A 7,536-nucleotide genomic window follows, 5' to 3' on the forward strand; every position below is an offset into this window, starting at 1 on the left:
AAGATTGAAAAGCAACTGTTAAAAAGTGGTGAGAATAATCATTATGCTTTAACCTTTCCCTCAGGCACTCAAACATATTTAATGAAAGTTATCTTACATCTATCACAGAACTGGAAAATGGAACTCAAACATACATAAATCTTGATCTAAAGACCTACTCTAAAGGCCTAGGGTAAAAAACAAAAACATGTAAAATCACTGTAATAAGAATTAGATTAAAACACATAAATAAGCCCAGAGGAGAGAGGGATTCATTTCTGTAGGCTGGGACTCCTTTATATATCTGATCTCCTCCTTCAGTCCCTCAGTCAGAACTGCCTCCCTAACAGCTTCTCAAAAACATGAACCACATTCTTGTCTCTGGGACTTTTGGCTTGTTGTTCCTCTGGACACATAACTCCTTTCCTCAGGTCCATTGGGTCTCCCTGACCACAGGAAAAGAAAGAAAGAAAAAAAAGAAAGAAAGAAGAAAGAACGAAAGAAAGAATATTCTTTCCAACAATATTCCCCCAAAGCACAGATGATGTCCTAACACCTCTGCTTCCCTGTTTTGCATAGCATTAATCACTATCTACTGATGGTACATTTTGCTCATTTATTTGTTTAGTCAGCCCTAATTTACTAAAATTTAAGCAGTAGAAGGGTAAGAACTTTTATCTGATATGTTCACTGTTGTATTTACAGTGCCCAGACAGGGCTAGGTATATAGTAGAAACCATAAATGTTTGTGAAATTAATGACTGAATATACATTGAATAAATGATTGAATGCATGCTTGTTCATAGGAATATAATTCAGACATGGTCCTTGTCCTCCAAATTTTTACATTAGACATCAAGAGTGAGAGAGACCACATTTCATGCAATGTTCCATGGTCTTATGGGTTGTGTAGATACAACCATGGGACATAGGAGAGCTTAGAGGTAAGACCAGAAGTAAATTTTTAGTGACTTTGTTTGAACACATCTGAAACATCCAAGTGATAGTGTATATTAAACAGTTGCACTGACAAGTTATGCCCTCAAATAAAATGTATACTTGGGAACTGACTATATATCATTATTGAAACAATGAGAAAACAGATAGAAAGACCTAGAGAAAGAATATGAAATAGAATAGAATAAAATCCAGCAAAAAGTCCTTAAAAGCCCCCATATCATTCTTACCTTCTGGTTTGTAGAGTGTAGCTTGGAGAGAACTCAAAGTAGTAGTACTCAGGAAAAGGAAGGAAAAATGAAAGTGTCACAGAATAAAGCACTACAAAATGGACTGTGTTCACTCAAGATGCCATGGTAACCTTATTTGTGGGGGCCCTATATGTATAATCAACTTAATATGCAAGATGCATTGCAAAATGGATGGGCTCCTGCATGCCCATTATAAAACACATGGGTTTATCAACCAACATTATAAATAGATACAGAAGAAATTCTTACATATGTGAGTATTATCCTCTCAGTTCACATAAAGATTCTTTGTGGAATGAAAAAAAAATTTGAAAAAAAAAAACACCATTTCTTGACAAAAGAAGGGACATAAAATATATTTGAAAAAATAATGGCTGAAAGTTTCCAATCTGATAAAATTCATAAATCCAGAGTTCCAAGAAGCTCAATGAAACCCAAGAATAAGAAACATGAAGAAAACTATACTAGGGTACATCATAACCCAGTTGTTCAGAAGTAATGACAGAGAAAAAAATTGTAAAAACCAGGGGAAAAAATGACACATTTCAAACCACAGGACTAAATTAAGAGGTGTCTGGGTGGCTCAGTAAATTTCTCTCTCTCTCTCTCTCTCTCTCTCTCTCAAATAAATTTTCTCCCTCTCTCAAATAAATAAACTCTTTTTAAAAACCAACAGACTATATTAAACATTAGAGCAGAATTATCAAAAACAATGCAAGTGAGAAAACATAGAGCTTTATCTTTAAAGGACTGAAAAAGAAAAAAACGTCATGTACAATTCTATCCCCCACAAATATTTTCAAAAATAGATATGTGTTTTTTAATATACAAAAACTGAACTAGATTTCACCATCATACTCATATTGCAAACAATGTTTGAAAAGTTTCAAGAGAAAGAAAGAAAATAATATCTGATATAAATGCACTTGTACAGAAAGGTCTAAAGACCATCAAAAGTTGTTGTTACATGGGTAAATTGTAAGATTTGAAAATAATTTATAGTTATTCAAAAATTATTGTCTATAACAAAAGTAATATCAATGCAGCACGTGGTTTATAAAATGTATGAAAATAAAAGCACAAAAGGAAGGAAGCAATGGAACTGAATCATGGCAAATCATTACATTATATATGAAATGATGTGTTATCACTTGAAGGTAGACTGGGATTATTTAGAGATCATACTATAATCTCTAATGCAAGCCCCTGAAATACAAAATAAAACTCCTATGAGAAAAGATAAATTAAAATGCAGTTTTAAAAATATACTCTGGTAATGGTTTTGGTGCACAAACAATGAATCTTGGAACACTGAAAATATAAAATTAAATTTAAAAATAAATAAATTTTTAAAATATACTCAGGTAATTTAAAAGGAAAAAGAAAAAGAAGGGAAAAGAAAGAGAGAGCAAATGCCCAAGTGATTTATTTAAAGCAAATTATAGAGGACATGGAGAAAGGGGAACATGCTTACACTCTTGGTGGAAATGCAAGCCGATACAGCCACTCTGGAAAACAGTATGGAGGTTCCTCAAGACATTAAAAAAAGAGCTACCCTACAACCCAGGAACTGCACTACTGAGTATTTATCCCAAAAATACTGTAGTGAAAAGAAGGGGTACATACACCCCAATGTTCATAGCATCAATGTCCACAATAGCCAAACTGTGGAAGGAGCTAAGATGCCCTTCAGCAGAAGAATGGACAAAGAGGATGTGGTACACATATACAATGGAATATTACTCAGCCATCAGAAAGGATGAACATCCACCATTTGCAACAACATGGATGTAACTGGAGGGGATTATGCTAAGTGAAATAAGTCAACCAGAGAAAGACAATTATCATATGGTTTCATTCGTATGTGGAACATAAGGACTAGCATGGAGGACCATAGGAGACAGTAGGGAAAACTAAAGTTTGGGGGGGAGGAGACCAGAGAGGGAGTCAAACCATGAAAGACTATGGACTCTAGCAAACAATCTGAGGGTTTCAGAGGGGAAGCAGGTAACTGGGTGATGGGTATTAAGGAGGGCACATGTTGGGATGAGCACTGGGTGTTATATGCAACTAATGAATCATTGAACACTACATCAAAAACTAAGAGGAGAAAGGAATGGGGAGTTGGGTGAGCCTGGTGATGGGTATTATGGACGGCTTGTATTGCATGGAGCACTGGGTGGGTGCATAAACAATGAATACTGGAACACTGAATAGAAATAAAATTAAAAAATAAAATAAAATAAAAACTAATGTACTATACAGTGGCTAACTGAATATAAGAAATGTATACATACATACATACATACATACAGTGAACTATATCCGTAAATCACATTAACTATAAAGCAGAGCTTGAAAGATTGGGGGGAAAAAGATTCAATTAAATGAGGGTTTTGAAGAGGCGGGGTGTGGGAGGTTGGGGGAACCAGGTGATGGATATTGGAGAGGGCACAGATTGCATGGAGCACTGGGAGTGGTGCAAAAACAATGAATACTGTTATGCTGAAAATAAACTTAAAAATTTTTTTAAATAAATAAATTGTAAAAATAAATAAATAAATTTCAATTTAACACACACACACAAAAATGCAACCATACAAAACACACCGGAAATATAAAGACAATTAGGTTAAAAATAAAGGGATAGTGTGTTGGAGGGGATGTGGAGAAAGGGGAAACCCTCTTACACTGTTGGTGGGAATGCAAGTTGGTGCAGCCACTTTGGAAAACAGTGTGGAGATTCCTCAAAAAATTAAAAAAAGAGCTTCCCTATGACCCTGCAATTGCACTCCTGGGTATTTACCCCAAAGATACAGATGTCGTGAAAAGAAGGGCCATCTGTACCCCAATGTTCATAGCAGCAATGGCCACGGTCACCAAACTCTGGAAAGAACCAAGATGCCCTTCAGTGGATGAATGGATAAGGAATGGAGTATTATGCCTCCATCAGAAAGGATAAATACCCAACTTTTGTAGCAACATGAACGAGACTGGAAGAGATTATGCTGAGTGAAATAAGTCAAGCAGAGAGAGTCAATTATCATATGGTTTCACTTATTTGTGGAGCATAACAAATAGCATGGAGGACAAGGGGAGACGGAGAGGAGAAGGGAGTTGAGGGAAATTGGAAGGAGAGGTGAACCACGAGAGACTATGGACTCTGAAAAACAATCTGAGGGCTTTGAAGGGGCAGGAAGTGGGAGGTTGGGGGAATCAGGTGGTGGGTATTGGAGAGGGCATGGATCGCATGGAGCTCTGGGTGTGGTGCAGAAACAATAAATACTGTTACACTGAAAATAAATTTTAAAAATTAAAAAAAAAAGAAATAAGTTAGAAATAAAAAAAATAAAATAAAGGGATAGAAATATATACCACACCAACACTAATCAAAATAAAATGGGAATAGCTACATTAACCAGAAAAGATGAGTTTCTACAAAGAATGTACATTATCTCAAGTGCATGCTGAACTTTCATTAAAAAAATCATATTCTAGGTCATAAAATAAATCCCAGTGCACCTAAAAGAATTCATGCAAAGTATATTCTCTGACCACAGTGGGATTAAGTTAAGACAACTATCATATGATCTCCCTGATAAGTTAAGATATCAATAATAGAGTGATCTCTGAAAAAAATTTCCAAACATTAAAAAGTAAACAATACACTACAAGGGAGTAGATACAAAGTGACAGGACTATTCTGCATCCTTATTACAATGCTGGTTGTGAATCTATATAAGTCTTAATGCTCCTAAAAGTACATCAAAAAAGTTCAATTTTATTTGTTTAATTTTTGGTGCTAAAGAATAAAAAATGTAATAAACACTCAAAAAAAGTTATTCACATGCAAAAAACAAATGTATCAATTAATCATGAGATAAAGAAGTAATCACAATGAAAAGTAGAAAGTATTTTGCACTGAGAAAAATTAAAATACAAGATATAAAAATTTTTGAAATGCTGCTAAACCAATACAGTTGATACTTGAACAAAATAAGCATCAAAGGCACTGACCCCTTACATAGTCAAAACTCCACATATAACTTTTGATGTACTAAAAGCCTACTATTCTCTGAAAACCTTACCAACATTTAGATAACAGATTAAGTCATATTTTATACCTTATATGTACTATATGCCATGTCCTTATAACAAAATAAGCTTGAGAAAAGAAAATGTTAAGAAAATTACATGAAAAGGAAAATAGATTTACAATACTGCACTGTATCAAAAAAAAAAAAAAAGTGGGGGGGGTCTGAGTGGCTCAGTGCATTGAGTGGCCTGAGTGGCTCAGTGGCTCTGACTTTGGCTTTGGTCATGGTCTCTGGGTCCTAGGATCAAGCCCACATCGGGCTCTCTGCTCAGCAGGGGCCTGCTTCCCCCTCTCTTTCTTTGCTTGCCTCTCTGCCTGCTTGTGATTTCTACCTGTCAAATAAATAAAATCTTAAAAAAAAGATAGTCCAGAGGTGGCTGGCTCACCCAGTTAGTTAAACGGCTGCCTTTAGTTCAGGTCATGATTCCAGAATCCTGGGATTGAGCCCCACATTGTGCTCACTGCTTAGCAGGAAGTCCACTTATCCCTCTCCCTTTGCCCCTTCCCCATTCATGCTCTCTCTTTCTCTCTCTCTCTCAAATAAATAAACAAAATATTTATATATATATATATATATATATATATATTTTAAAAAAACAGTCCTTGTATAATCAAACCCACAGAGTTCAAACCGGTGTTATTACCTGTGTTGTACTTAGAAAGATATACTATTAAAGTCTTTATTAGAAGTACAAGGTCTCAAGGAATCTGGTGGCTCAGTTGATTAAGTGTCCAACTCATAAATTTGAACATCCAACCTCATGTCTGAGGTCATGATCTCAGAGTTGTGAGATTGAGCCTATACTGGGCATGTAGCCTGCTTAATATTTCCTTTCTTCCTCTCCCTCTGCCTCTTCCTGCCTCTCTCTCTCTAAAAAAATAACAAAAAAAGAAAAAACAAAAGAACAAATAAAGAAAGGAAAAAGGGAGAAAGAAAGAAACAATGTCTCAAATCAATGATCAACTTCTATCATTAAAAACAACAACAACAACACAGGAATAAACTAAACCAAAGAAAATAATAAATATCAGAACAGAAATCAAAGAAATTAAAAACAAAGCACAATAGAGAAAATCATTCAAAGCAAAATATTTTACTTTCAGAAGAGTAAAAAAATATATAAAATCCTAAGAATAAGCCAAACAAATTAGGGAAAGACAGAGAGGGAAGAAGGATAAGGAGTAGGAGAAGAGAGGGAGAAAGGAGGGAGAGGGAGAGAAGATACAAATTATCAGTATTAGGAATGAGATAGGTGACATCACTAGAGATCCTATACATATTAAAAAGATAGTAATAATGGATTATTATGAACACCTTTATGACAATAAACACTTCAATTAAGATAAAGTAAGGACATTCTTCGAAACACAAAAACTACCAAAACACACCTGAGTAAAAATGATCACCTAAATAGATCTATATCTATTAAAGAATTAAATTAGTAGTTAAAAACCTTTGCAAAAACAAACAGAAACAAACAAACAAACAAACAAATAAAACCCCTCCAGATCTAAGCCTCTTTCTCTCTTGTTCTTTCTTCCTTTATTTTCTGTACAAAATGAGAAAATAGAGTTCACCTCAAAATAAATAACAGGAAGTGGTACACACACTGTCATGGATTTAATCAATATGGATATAAGTAAGATGTGTGAACTAGAATTTAAAATAATAATTATAAAGATACTAGCCAGGCTTCAAAAGATCATAATGGAGAATAATAAGCCTGAGGGGAAAAAAGGAAAGAAAAAGAGTGAGTGACAAAGGCAAATTTAGGGAACTCAGCAATTCCCCAAAGTGAAATAATGCCCATATTATAGGAGTCTCAGAAGATGAAGAGTGGGGAAAAGGGATAGGAGGTTTATTTTAACAAATTGTAGCAAAGAATTGTCTGAATCTGGGGAAGTAAACAGGCATTCAAGTCTAGGAGGCACAGAGAAACCCCCTCAAAATAAAAAAAAAAAAATGTTCAACAACCCAACATATTATGTTGAAACTTGGAAATTGCAAAGAAAAAGATAAAAAGCTCAAGACAAAAGATCCTTAAACTACAAGGGTAGATATATAAGGCTGGCAGCAGACCTGTCCACAGAGACCTAGCAGAACATAAAGGACAGGCATAATATATTCAACATGCTAAACAGGAAAAATATGCAGCCAAGAATACTTTATCCAGCAAGGCTGCCATTCAGAATAGAAGGAGAGATAGGGTTTCCAGGACAAACAAAAACTGAAAGAACTTGTGAACACTAAAC

Source organism: Mustela lutreola, chromosome 1, assembly GCF_030435805.1.
Source record: "Mustela lutreola isolate mMusLut2 chromosome 1, mMusLut2.pri, whole genome shotgun sequence".
NCBI lineage: Eukaryota > Metazoa > Chordata > Mammalia > Carnivora > Mustelidae > Mustela > Mustela lutreola.